The sequence below is a fragment of the Microcaecilia unicolor genome, chromosome 2, assembly GCF_901765095.1.
Source record: "Microcaecilia unicolor chromosome 2, aMicUni1.1, whole genome shotgun sequence".
NCBI classification, from domain to species: domain Eukaryota; kingdom Metazoa; phylum Chordata; class Amphibia; order Gymnophiona; family Siphonopidae; genus Microcaecilia; species Microcaecilia unicolor.
This window is the reverse complement of record NC_044032.1, coordinates 52,879,767-52,893,238: the sequence shown is the minus strand read 5'-3', so window position 1 is coordinate 52,893,238 and position 13,472 is coordinate 52,879,767. Positions and strand designations below refer to the sequence as shown.

Genomic DNA, 13,472 nt, shown 5'->3' with positions numbered 1-13,472 from the left:
CAAATTACATTTTCTAGAGATTGTCCTAGATTTTAACACAGTCACCAACTGAGATCCACCATCAGGGCAAGTACCCTCGAAAACTTAGGGGCCCTTTTACAAAGGCACGCTGAAAAAGGGTCTGCGGTAGTGTAGATGTGTGTTTTAGGTGCGCGCAGAATCATTTTTCAGTGCACCTGTAAAAAATGCCTTTTTAAAATATATGCTGAAAATGGACGTGCGTGAAAATGAAAATTGCCACGTGTCCATTTTGGGTCTGAGACCTTACCACCAGCCATCGACCTAGTGGTAAAGCCTCACACGGTAACCGGGTGGGAATGACCTACGCATGTCAAATGCTACTTGGCACGCATCCAATATGCGTATCCGAAAATAAAAATTATTTTTTGGATGCGTGTATCGGACGCGTGCTAAAAATGAAATTACCGCAAGAGCCACATGGTAGCTGAGCAGTAACTCCATTTTGGCATGCGTTGGGTGCACATAGATGCTTATGCAGCTTAGTAAAAGGGCCCTTTAAATACTAAACAAAGTGCCTTAAAATGACCCGAGTCCTTACAGGCAACCAATGCAATGTTTCCAGCAAAGGACTTATATGATCGAACTGAGTTTTCCAAAAGATAAGCCTAGTGGCTGAATTCTGAATCATTTGAATTCTAGAAAATTGCTTGGAACACAGACCCTAATATAATGAGTTTCCAGAATAGTAAGTTATACAGTGATCTTCTAAAAAGTAAGATCATAGCAAGCATAGCTGATTTAACTTGAAAAAGACTTTTCTAATTAAGCCATTAATCTGTGTCTCCATTATTAAAGATGAATCCAGTATCGCTCCCAAAACTTCTATATCTGGCACCCAGATTTGCATGCCTAAACTTGGGTGTAAATTAATTGGCTAATGAACTGTTAATCATCAACAGTTGATTGCTATTAACCAGTTATTGAAGCTTATTGGCACCCATTTGAATTTACGCCCGCATTTGGCTGCGCATTATTCTATACAACAGTGCACCTAACTCCTATAGCAAGTATGTCAAAATGGGGTGTGGCCATGGGCAAATCAGGTGTATTCCAAAATGTTGCGCCCATATTTATAGAATACTGGCTCAGCGCACCCCACAAGCATTTATATTTATTTATTGCTTTTGTATCCCACATTTTCCCACCTATTTGCAGGCTCAATGTGGCTTACATTGTTCCGTCATGGCGAGCGCCATTCTGGAGTGAGAGATACAAGTGGTATTACATTAAAGATCATGATTGACCTAGTAGATTAAGCAGTCAAGTATAAAGAGTTCATGTTAGGAATAAGAGATAGTGTGGTATTTTGTTGAAAGTTTGTTCATGGTAGAGTAGGCTTTGGTAGTCGAGTATAGAGAGTTAGGTCTTATTCAGTTCAGGCTTCAGTTTCGTTGTCCGGAATTAGGATGGATCGTTGTGGTATGCCTTGTTGAACAGGTATATCTGGCTTCAGTAGGCATAAATCTGATGCTTAAAGTTTGGTGAAGAATTGGCGCTAAGCATGGTTCTATAAAGGGCAGACGCCCTTTATAAAATCTTGCTTAGCACCAATCTTTTCTGGTACTCATTTTTGACTTAATTTATAGAATCCGGCCCATTGTGTTCACTCTTTAAGAAAGTGCGCCCTCTTTACACACCCCAGGATTCTATATATTGCGCTGAGATTTCCACATGGAAATCAAAGCGTATTCCATAACAATGCATATAATTTAATCAGTTAACAAGTTAATCAGCGTTGATAATTGGATGTTAGCGACCAATTATCAGCACTAATTGGCATTAATTCGAATTTACACGCACTACATGCTAAGTGTATTCTCTAACGTGGTGCACATAAATATAAGTTGCATAGTTGAAAGTGAGTGTGGTTATGGGCATGGAATGAGTGGGTCATGGGTGTTTCTAAAATCTATGTGCGATGTTATAGAATACACCCGCTCAGTGCCTAACTTAGGCGTCAGAATTTACACCAGGTTTTACTTAGCGTAATTGACCATGACCAAATTTAGTCATGTAGACTGGCTCTCAGCGTATTCTATAAACTGCATGACAATTTAGATTTATTCTATAAAGTGTATCTAAATACGCTCCAATATCTGCGTGGAAATCTCTGTGCCATATAATCTAGTCCAGCATACACTACTTTGCAAGGAGTACACACCCGTGACAACATTTATTCTGGAATGGAAAAAAAAACTGACAGAAAAAATTTTGGGCCACCCGTCCTTACAGTCTCTTACAGCTACCAAACTTCCCACCCCCCACCCCTCAAGGTTTAGGATGAGAGGAGTCCCCAAAGCACTCAACTTTGAGAAACTATGTCCAGAGATCACACAATCCCTGCTGGAAAAGAACAAAAACAGAGAAACAGTCCCAGCGGATGGTAACAGAAGTCATAACTACAGCAAAAGAATGCAAAAATACACCAAAAGTAAACAGGTAGCATCACAAGCCCACGATTCCAACAAAATTACAGAACACAACAGGAAGGGCAACAATGGAAAGCGTACAGTTAAGGCCACAAGGATGAGAGGCAGTGCACAGAGCTGTAAAACACAGAAAGCAGCAAGTTTCCCAGTTGCAGAAGTCATGGCTCAGGCCCCCTCCAAACCTGCACTGCACCCGTTAACCCCCGGATTCTATATAGCGCAACTTAAGTTACACACGCAAATCCAGTTGTATTCTGGATTTGCACATACAGCTTAACTAGTTAACAAGCCAATCTGTGCCGATAATTGCCACTTAGCGAGCAATTATTGACATTAAATGGAATTAATTAGAATTTACGTGCAGAACTGTCTAAGCGTATTCTGTAAAGTAAGGCGTGTAAATTCTAAGTCGCATAGTTTTAAAGTGGGCATGGCCATGGGCATGGAATGGACGGGTTGTGGGCATTGTTATAAAATACACCCGATCCGGGCCTAAATTAGGTGGCAGCATTTACACCAAGTTTTGTTAGCTTTTTAAAAGTTTTTTGAGTTTCAAAACCTTAAGAATATACCCAGGCTTGGGTTATTATGCAGTTGTTCGACTTCCAAAACTGAAAACGTTACTGAAAGCCTATGAATTCATATTTCAGTTCTTAAAAAACCTGGTCAGGTTTGAGCAGTTCAGATGAGCAGGGAAAATGGCAGGTTAGCATGGCCAGCAAGGCACAGTGAAGGAGGAGAGGGAGACAGAGGGATCCAGCTAGGTGCCTGAAAGTTATGAACAGATGGCTGCTTAATTCACCTCTTCATGTCTGTGATTAGTCTTTTGCTGTCAATCATGAATTAATAGCCCTCCAGCTCTCTTGATTCTTCACACTGAAAGAGTCATTTTCTCCTCTAGTGGAAACCATTGCACCAGCTGTGATATTTTTCCATGCCTTCCTGGGCCACAAGAGACCATTGCAGGCCTTCTCAAAATAAGCACACACAGGTGCCTTTCAGCTGATAAATTATCTGAGAATTGAACAAGCCTGTGTTGTGATGACAGCCCAATTCCCCCAGCTTCTAACTGAAGGGTTGCCACTCGCAATGAAAGATTAGTTAGTTTGCAGAAGGAAATCAGTGATTGGGGTTCTACTGCCAAGCTCTTTCCCCTGCCCATTCTCGCTCCTTCACGACATGCTCCCCAAGCTGAACCCAAAGAACAGATGCTAAAGGGCTGTATTAGCTCACAGCAATTGCCTTATTCTCATACAAATTAATAGCCTAACACCTAATAATTAGTATTTTGGATTAGGTGCATGCCTTTTCAGTAGTAGCTCAAGGCAAGATATATACAGCTACAGTAGACATTTCCCCATGTATATAGGGCTTACAATTTAACAGCGAAATTCTATAAATTGGGGCGTGCCTAGTGCGAATTCTGTAACGGTTTGTGGATGCACTTAAGCCTATGAGGAAAGGCTAAAGCGGTTAGGCTATGAATGGTACCTCTGGCTATTCTGTTCAGCTTAGAGAAGAGACGGCTGAGGGGAGTTATGATAGAGGTCTATAAAATACTGAGTGAAGTGGAAATGATAGAAGTGAATCACTTGTTTACTCTTTCCAAAAATACTAAGACTAGGGGGCACAACGTGAAACTACTGAGTAGTAAATTTAAAACAATCAGAGAAAATTTTTCTTCACTCAATGAATAATTAAACTCTGGAATTCATTTCCAGAGAATGTGGTAAAAAGCAGTTAGTTTAAAAAAGGTTTGGATAATTTCCTAAAAGTCCATAAACCCACTACCCACTACTATTGTGTATCTGGATTTTCAAAAGGCGTTTGACAAGGTACCTCATGAAAGGCTACAGAGGAAATTGGAGGGTCATGGGATAGGAGGAAATGTCCTATTGTGGATTAAAATCTGGTTGAAGGACAGGAAACAGAGAGTGGGGTTAAATGGGCAGTATTCACAATGGAGAAGGGTAGTTAGTCGGGTTCCTCAGGGGTCTGTGCTAGGACCGCTGCTTTTTAATATATTTATAAATGATTTAGAGATGAGAATAACTAGCGAGGTAATTAAATTTGCTGATGACACAAAGTTATTCAAAGTCGTTAACTCGCAACAGGATTGTGAAAAATTACAAGAGGACCTTACGAGACTGGAAGACTGGGCGGCTAAATGGCAGATGACGTTTAATGTGAGCAAGTGCAAGGTGATGCATGTGGGAAAAAAGAACCCGAATTATAGCTACGTCATGCAAGGTTCCACGTTAGGAGTTACGGACCAAGAAAGGGATCTGGGTGTCGTCGTCGATAATACACTGAAACCTTCTGCTCAGTGTGCTGCTGCGGCTAGGAAAGCGAATAGAATGTTGGGTATTATTAGGAAAGGTATGGAAAACAGGTGTGAGGATGTTATAATGCCGTTGTATCGCTCCATGGTGCGACCGCACCTTGAGTATTGTGTTCAATTCTGGTCGCCGCATCTCAAGAAAGATATAGTAGAATTGGAAAAGGTGCAGCAAAGGGCGACTAAAATGATAGCGGGGATGGGACGACTTCCCTATGAAGGAAGACTAAGGAGGCTAGGGCTATTCAGCTTGGAGAAGAGACGGCTGAGGGAAGACATGATAGAGGTATATAAAATAATGAGTGGAGTGGAACAGGTGGATGTGAAGCGTCTGTTCACGCTTTCCAAAAATACTAGGACTAGGGGGCATGCGATTAAACTACAGTGTAGTAAATTTAAAACAAATCTGAGAAAACGTTTCTTCACCTAACGTGTAATTAAACTCTGGAATTCATTGCCGGAAAATGTGGTGAAGGCGGTTAGCTTAGCAGAGTTTAAAAAGGGGTTGGATGGTTTCCTAAAGGACAAGTCCATAAACCGCTACTAAACGGACTTGGAAAAATCCAAAATCCCAGGAATAACATGTATAGAATGTTTGTACATTTGGGAAGCTTGCCAGGTGCCCTTGGACTGGATTGGCCGCTGTCGTGGACAAGATGCTGGGCTCGATGGACCCTTGGTCTTTTCCCAGTATGACATTACTTATGTACTTATGTACCCTAGGATCAACCCCAGGATCAAAGTCTGGTTAGAGCACCAGACTTTGATCCTGGGGAACTGGGTTGAATTGTGACTCTGGGTAAATCACTTAACCCTGTATATGCTTACTTAAACTGCTTTGAATGTAGTTGCAAAAACCACAGAAAGGTGGTATATCAAGTCTCATTCTCCTTCCCTATTAAACCAAAAAATGACTCCACAATCATAAATTCAGATCTAAAAGTCCATAAGCCACCTTCTTATTTCTAGGATAAGCAGCATAACATCTGTTTTACTGTTTTGGGATCCTGTCAGGTACTTGTGAGCTGGATTGGCCACTGTTGGACCAAGAAAACAGCAGGGTAATCGATCTGCAAACTCCAAGATGGACACCAAACAAAGCAGATACGTATGTGGAAAACAATATTTAATTGATCCATATCAATTAAATATTGTTTTCCACATACATATCTGCTTCGTTTGGCCACTGTTGGAAACAGAATACTGGGCTTGATGGACATTCGGTTTGTCCCAGTATGGCAATACTTATGTTCTTATGTTTGCAGGCCATTATAAAATACCAATGCAAAGCCACTCTGGTGTGCCAATAGTTTGACATACCAGCTTATGTCATTGTTCTGTCCTCTGACAGCCTTGCACTAGTTTATAATGTGACCCTAAAATGTGTTTAATGCTTTTACTGTTATTCTCACTCCTTAAGGATTTTCATTGCTGCAGTTCTCACTGCAAAGATACGTGAGCAATGCATTGTGTGTAATGCAGTTCACAGGCAATGCAGCCACTCCTGCCTGTCTGTACAAGAACTGTTACCACTGGTTTGTGCTGCTGCCCAGATCTCCTCTCTTTCTCAGCCAAACTTGGCTACTTTATCTTCCTGCTATCATTTCCTGGTCATTCTTACTATCTCTGTCCTGAAAGGTCAGCCAGGTATAACCTTTCTCTCCAATCGAGGGCTGTCCTCTGGGACCACCCTTGCCACCTGGTGGCAGACTCTGTCCCCATTGGTCTTTACCTCCTCCTCCCTGGGCCTGTGTAAGCCCTTCTTGGCCCCTCCCCCCCCCCCCCCCCTCTCTCTCTCTCTCTCTCTCTCTCTTTCCATGAGGCATTCTCCATCTTGCTTCAGACAGCACTTGTCCTGCTAAAACTCCCTGGAACGAACTTGGTTTTTTTACCTTGAATATATCTTCCTAATGAGATATTGCACTCTCCAGTCACCCAGCTCTGAGCTACTTCTACCTGTTCGACTATTCTCTCACCTCTGCAATAAAGATGCCTCTCCTCAGATTTCTACCTCCAACCACTGATGCAGCTCCCAGAATTAGAATTACAGAGTCTCTGTGCCCTGGGGCGACACTTCTGAACATCTGACTGTGAGTAAATTATCTGTATTTATTCAATAAAGGAAACTTCAGAAAAGAAAGAGACTTCAGGTGTGTTCTGGTGTGCCAGGGTTATACTTCAAGATATTGAGACTTAAGTTGGCATTGCTATGTGTGCCAATGAAATGCACACAGCTGATATTAGGGAGTGGAGGTGTAGCCTAATGATTAGTGCAGCAGGCTGAGAACCAGGGGAGCCAAGTTCAATTCCTGCTATGGCTCCTTGTGACCCTGGGCAAGTCACTTAACCCTCCATTGCCCCAGGTACAAAACCTAGGTTGTGAACCCTAAGGACAGAGAAAATACCTGCATATAATATAAGTAAACCAAGAACTCGACTATGCTAGATACTCGGAGTTGTGGAGTGCTGATCTCTTAATAGACCTGCAGGGGTCACAATATTGGGATGACATCCTATCAATTCAAAGAGTCACAAGAGCAGCGAAACTTTGGGAGTTACAATACAAATTTGTGCTAAGCCTGTATGTGACCGCTGGGCAGGCCTTTCATATGGGCCTATCTTCCTCAGTTGCTTGTTTGAAAAGTGGTATGGTGGGAGTCTCCTTGGGTCACATGTTCTAGCTCTGCCCAGTCGTTCACAATTTTTGGAGAACCTTATTGAACTTTTGTTTTGCGTCTTTGGTCCATTGGTTGGCACTTGGATCCACTATTACTTTTTGGTCGCCCTGTTCTCATCCCACCAGTACAAGGTAGAATGAGGGGATTTTTCTTGTGCACAATCATCATAGCCAAAAAGTCCATTTTACAATCTTGGTTATCGCCAAGGAGTCCAACCTTACAGCAGTAGTGAGGACACATGTTAGCGCTGTTACGCATGGAGAGATGTGGAATACGAAATGTTACATCACCAATTGGTTTGGATTTTCAGAGAGTCTGGGCGCCACTGTGGAACACAATGACACCAGCAGTACACAGCAGATTGTTAAATTTTTAAGACGTTGGAGGGTTAAAAAGAGGTGTTGAGTGGGGGAAAAGAATTTTCTTGATCGGAGGCATCTATCAGTTCTGTTTGTATAAGTATGTTGTTCATCTGTATTGTATATTGCCTTGGATTGCTAATAAAAGAATAGAAACATAATATATGTAAACCACTTTGGTTGAACCATAGAAAGGCAGTGTATTAAGAATCTAAAAATAATAAACACACTTATGACATGCCCTTGACAGCTGCATACTAAGGGGCCCTGTTACTAAGCCGCGTAAGCATCTACGTGCACCCAACGTGTGCCAAAATGGAGTTACCGCCTGGCTACCACATTGCTCTTCTGGTAATTTCATTTTTGGCATGCATCCGATACGTGCGTCCGAAAATAATTTTTATTTTTGGCCGTGCATCTCAGACGCATGCCAAGTGGCATTTGACACACATAGGTCATTACCGGTTACCGCATGAGACTTTACCGCTAGGTTGGCAGTAAGGTCTCAGACCCAAAATGGATGCATGCCCATTTTCGGCAAAAATTTTTAAAAAGACCTTTTTTACAGGCCTTAACCCTTTCATCTATGCAGACGATGTCACAATATACATTCCTTACAAAACTAAACTGACAGACATCACCAACGAAATCAAGCTCGGCTTGCACATCATGGACTCGTGGGCAAATGCATTTCAACTAAAACTCAATAAAGAAAAAACACATTGCCTCATCCTCTCATCCCAACACAGCGTTGACAACCCCACAAGTATCGACACCCCAGACTATACCCTCCCTTTCTCAGACAGCTTGAAAATCCTCGGCGTTACAATAGACTGCAACCTAACACTGGAGAACCAAGTGAAATCCACAACAAAGAAAATGTTCCACTCAATGTGGAAACTCAAACGCGTGAAACAATTCTTCCCAAGGGAAACATTCCGCAATGGTAATAAGCCACGTAGGCTACTGCAATGGAATCTACGCGGGATGCAAAGAACAAACTTTGAAGAAACTGCAAACCGCTCAAAACACGGCAGCTAGGCTTATATTTGGAAAAACACGTTTTGAAAGCGCAAAACCCCTCCGTGAAAAATTACACTGGCTCCCAATCAAAGAACGCATTGCTTTCAAAATCTGCCCCCGGTTCACAAAATTATCTATGGGGAAGCTCCGGGATACATGACAGACTCCTAAGCCAGGCATACCATTTACCGAAACACAGAACCGTGTGAAATCTTTTATATCTGGTCATTGGCAATAAAGATATTATCTACTCAGGTTTTGGTGTCCCACCTGGAATGGTTGCCCCCCCCCCCCCCCCCCCCCCCCCCCCGTCCTTCCCTACTCCTTGGACAGCACAGGGAACACTTCTTGGTGTGTTTGGAGTTCCACATAAACGTATATGCAACCTTTCAGTGTACATAAATTTTCTCCCAGCTTCTGTATAGGTCACCCAAATTTGGGTGCAGATCCCAGATCTGTGCATAAAACTAATTAATCAATTAGTCATTAATAATCAATAATTGGTGTTAACAAGCAATTAATTGGCAGTAACTATGAATTACACACTATGCCCTATTCTATAACATTCGCACCTACATTTTATAGTGTGCAACTCATACGGGGGCTTGTTTTGCCCCCATAGTCATGGAAGCAGTGTGCTTGTTGTTTATACGTGTCCTGTGCTCTTTAAGTAGGATAGGACTTGTAGTTATCTTGTGATAGGCTCTTCCTGAGCACCTGTCCCTGTTCCCTATGCCTTGTGGGACTTTTCCTATTGGCTGGCCCTTTGTCCCTGTGTATGATGGGCTGTAGCATGCCCATTTTCTCTCCATTGAGTACAAGGAATCTGTATGCATCATACTTGTTAAGAACTGGTTCTAACACTGTGCCTTACTGCTTTAAGCCTTTCAAAAGCCTTGGAACATCATCAAATTTTCACCATTTAAAAGTATTGACAGCATCTACTCTTCAGCCAGTGCTGCGATTTCCGGCTCCTCTGGTATATAGGGTGAGCTGGTAGAGAACAGACTCCCAGTTCTGCAAGGCAAAGACTTTTGTCCAGCACATCTAACTGTAAGTTATTTTCTTTTGTTTGAACTTGCATTAAAGAAGATTTTGGTTTAAGAGTCTTCACAGTGATGTTCTATATAGTCTGGTTTAGCTGACAGTCTAGCAGAGTGTTGAGACAGCACTTTTGCAAGTACTGTACAGGGCTTGGCCATGGGAGGAGCATGGGTAGGTCAGGGGCATTCCCAGAAAGTAAGCATGATGTGTTAGAATACTTGCAGTTGGGCACATTTACATTTCCAAGCAGGTAAAATATGCACGAGTGCATTTACCCATGATTGTTGCAGGTTTTGCAAGGCTATTTTATAAAAACACATAAGCACCTATGTTATCTTTAATATAGCCTCAAAATACTTGGACTTCCTATCTAGGTGCCATGTTATAAAATTTATGTGCAGCCTGCAATATAGGACAGGTGTCTATACACACATGTATATCTGTAGAAAGATCAATTCTATAAGATGAGTGCTAACATTTATGCATGCACTACTCCATAAATGTTTAGAATACTAGCATATACTTGTGTATACTTGTGTATGCACAACTAAATTTTACACACGAGTAAAAAGAAGGGGCATGGAAATGGGAGGATCATGGGTGGAACGGGTGTGTTCCTAGCATTTATACACATTGTTATAGAATAAGGGTGGATATGTGCCCAGTTTCAGTTGGTGCAAATGGCCACGCCAAAAGTTAGGCGTGATTCCTGGGCATAAGTGCTATTCTATAAACCACACTTAACTTTCAGCATGGCTTATTGAATAATGCTTTTTTTGGCACCATACATAAAATCTAGCCCTAAATTCCTCCTATGCACCATTCTGTAAATATGTGTCTGGCATAATATGTATTGACAAGGGGGCATGGATCATGAGCGGTGCTCATGTTTAGATGTGTAATTTATAGAATACTATAAAGTTACATAGGCATATCTCTGGCATTTACACCAGCTATCTGTACATACATCCCTGGTTGAGCTAGGTGTCTACTTTTCTGTATAGAATAGACTCTTAAAAGGTGCACACTTATAGAATTGCCCTGCACATATGTACTTCGTAGTTTGCATTTCACCTCTATTTTTACCTGCGGAGGGACAATTTTGATAAATCCGACTTTGGATGTTTTGCTGAAAATGTCCAAAAATCAAGTAGTGAAAATGACCGTTTTCAAACCGGAAAAACGTCTATCTTTTTTCTCTAAAAATGACCATTTCCTAGATGTTGTTGTGCTTACTACATCATTTTCCAAAAAAAAAAAAGGCCAAGTGAAAAACACACAAAATCAAGCCATTGGAATGTAGGAAGAGCCAGCTTTCCTAGTAGACTGGCCACACAAGCATCCCAACAGAGCAGTGGGGCACTGCAGTGGATTTCACATACAAGGTCCTAGGTACGCATCTCACCATTACTCCCATGTATTGTATGGTGAGCCTTTCAAAACCCATGAAAAAACCTACTGTACCCAACTATACACCCATAGACGGTCGGTAGCCCAACTGTTTGGGGAGGCTAAAGAGGGCGGAGCTTACCTCCATACGCTCCGTGGCAGCGACGTCAATGAAGAAAAAGACTACAGGCTCGCTGCCAGCTTCTCCCTTCTCTCTGCACACAGTGTCCCGTGATGCATTTCCTGTTTCCGCGAGAGCAGAGAGAAGGGAGAAGCTGGCGGCGAGCCTGCAGTCTTTTTCTTCATTGACGTCGCTGCCACGGAAATAAAAGATAAAAATGCGCGGGGCGGGAGGGTGGGCTGCACCACAAGCGGAAGTCGACGATTGGGCTGGGGAGGCTTAGCCTCCCCAAGCCTCTTATACGGGGCGCCTATGTATACACCTCTACAATATTCATTCATTTCAAAGTATTTATATACCACTTAAATGTAAGTGGTTTACAGTTTCATTTTACAGGTACTGGGTCTGACACTAGTGGGCTCACAATCTAAGTCCTTATGACTGCAGGTGTCACCAATATGTGGGTACAGTAGGTTTTTGGGGGGCTGACACTTTCCACTACAAGTATAATAGTTAGAGTGAATTATGGGTCTGCGTCACCTTCTCTACAGTGCACTGCACCAACCATTAGGCTACTCAAGAAACCTGCTTGCTGCTGTAATAGGACTGGCCATAGCATCTGAAGCTGTCACAAAGACTGATACGTACTGTTTCACTTACATGTTTTCAGGGTGGGAGGAAGTCAGTGACCACTGAAGGAATAAGGAGATGTCATTCCTTTATTCCTGCAGTGATCACCTGGTCATTTACAGCACTTTTTTGTGGCTTATTCGTTAATAAAAAGGTCTACACCAAAATGTCCAAATTATAGCCCTGGATGCTTTTGTTATTTCCAGTATGACAGAAAAACGTCCAAGTGAAGTGAAATGAAGTGTTAGGAACATCCAGATCCCGCCCTAAACATGTTTCTGACATGCCCCCTTGTGATTTGAACACACTTCTGATGGACTTCATAGAAAAATGTCTAAATGCAGATTTATGCCGCTTTGTGGACTTTTTTTTCTTTTGAAACTGAGCTCCGACAGTCTACTACAATACCCTACTGAACACAGATTTAGAAAGGATCCCCTACGAACATTCAAGGATAACTCCACTTGGTAATCCGATTACATAGATCTACATTTTTAGTCAAATAGAATGTCAAATATTTAAACCACTTTGATTGTAATCACAGAAAGGTGGTATATGAAATCCCATCCCCTTTCCTTAAACCTTTGTACCAGACAATGTTCAACTGCTCTAGAAAATGGCAGTGTCATAGTACTCCATCTTGATAAGGATGCACAGGGTATACAGAAATCTATTTAGCATGCAGCATTGATATGTCTCTTGACAAATTCTTTGACATATTTTTCAGATAATATATTCTTCGGGCAGAACCTTGCTGGAACTCTTATTGATGCCTTATGCTTATCAGCCTCTTGAAATGTTAATCAATAAAAAGTGTGATGCATGTTGCCTAGATGAGGTCCATTCATAGCCTTCTTTGTCAAAACAGCAAGCCTCCCATTAGACAGGGATATTGTATGCACTTTCTAAAATCCAATATTTAACAGAAGTAACTTTTCAGAGGGGTTTTCAGTGCCCAGTGTACTTCTTTAATAATCCAGTATCTTCAGTAACAATGTTATTTCACTATGGGACCCTTTTACTAAAGTGTTTTTTATATTTACCACATTTGACAACAAAAATAAATGCACAGTAAGTTCAAAAACTATGTGATCATTGTTGGGGGCATTCCTAGCATGAAATACTACTACTATTTAGCATTTCTATAGCGCTACAAGGCGTACGCAGCGCTGCACAAACATAGAAGAAAGACAGTCCCTGCTCAAAGAGCTTACAATCTAATAGACAAAAAAAAAGTTAGCAAATCAAATCAGTTAATGTGTACAGGAAGGAGGAGAGGAGGGTAGATGGAGGCGAGTGGTTACAAGTGGTTACGAGTCAAAAGCAATGTTAAAGAGGTGGGCTTTCAGTCTAGATTTAAAGGTGGCCAAGGATGGGGCAAGACGTAGGGGCTCAGGAAGTTTATTCCAGGCGTAGGGTGCAGCGAGACAGAAGGCGCAA

General features: G+C 41.9%; 1 long non-coding RNA gene across 1 annotated transcript; it reads right to left on the bottom strand.

Moving 5' to 3' along the window:
- Positions 1 to 5,671: 5,671 nt before the first annotated feature.
- LOC115461894 lies at positions 5,672 to 9,786 on the bottom strand. The gene is made up of 3 exons (XR_003940782.1): positions 9,701 to 9,786; positions 6,871 to 6,872; positions 5,672 to 5,683 (listed from the first exon to the last, which is right to left on the bottom strand). It is a non-coding gene; the product is annotated as an uncharacterized LOC115461894 (long non-coding RNA).
- Positions 9,787 to 13,472: the final 3,686 nt, after the last annotated feature.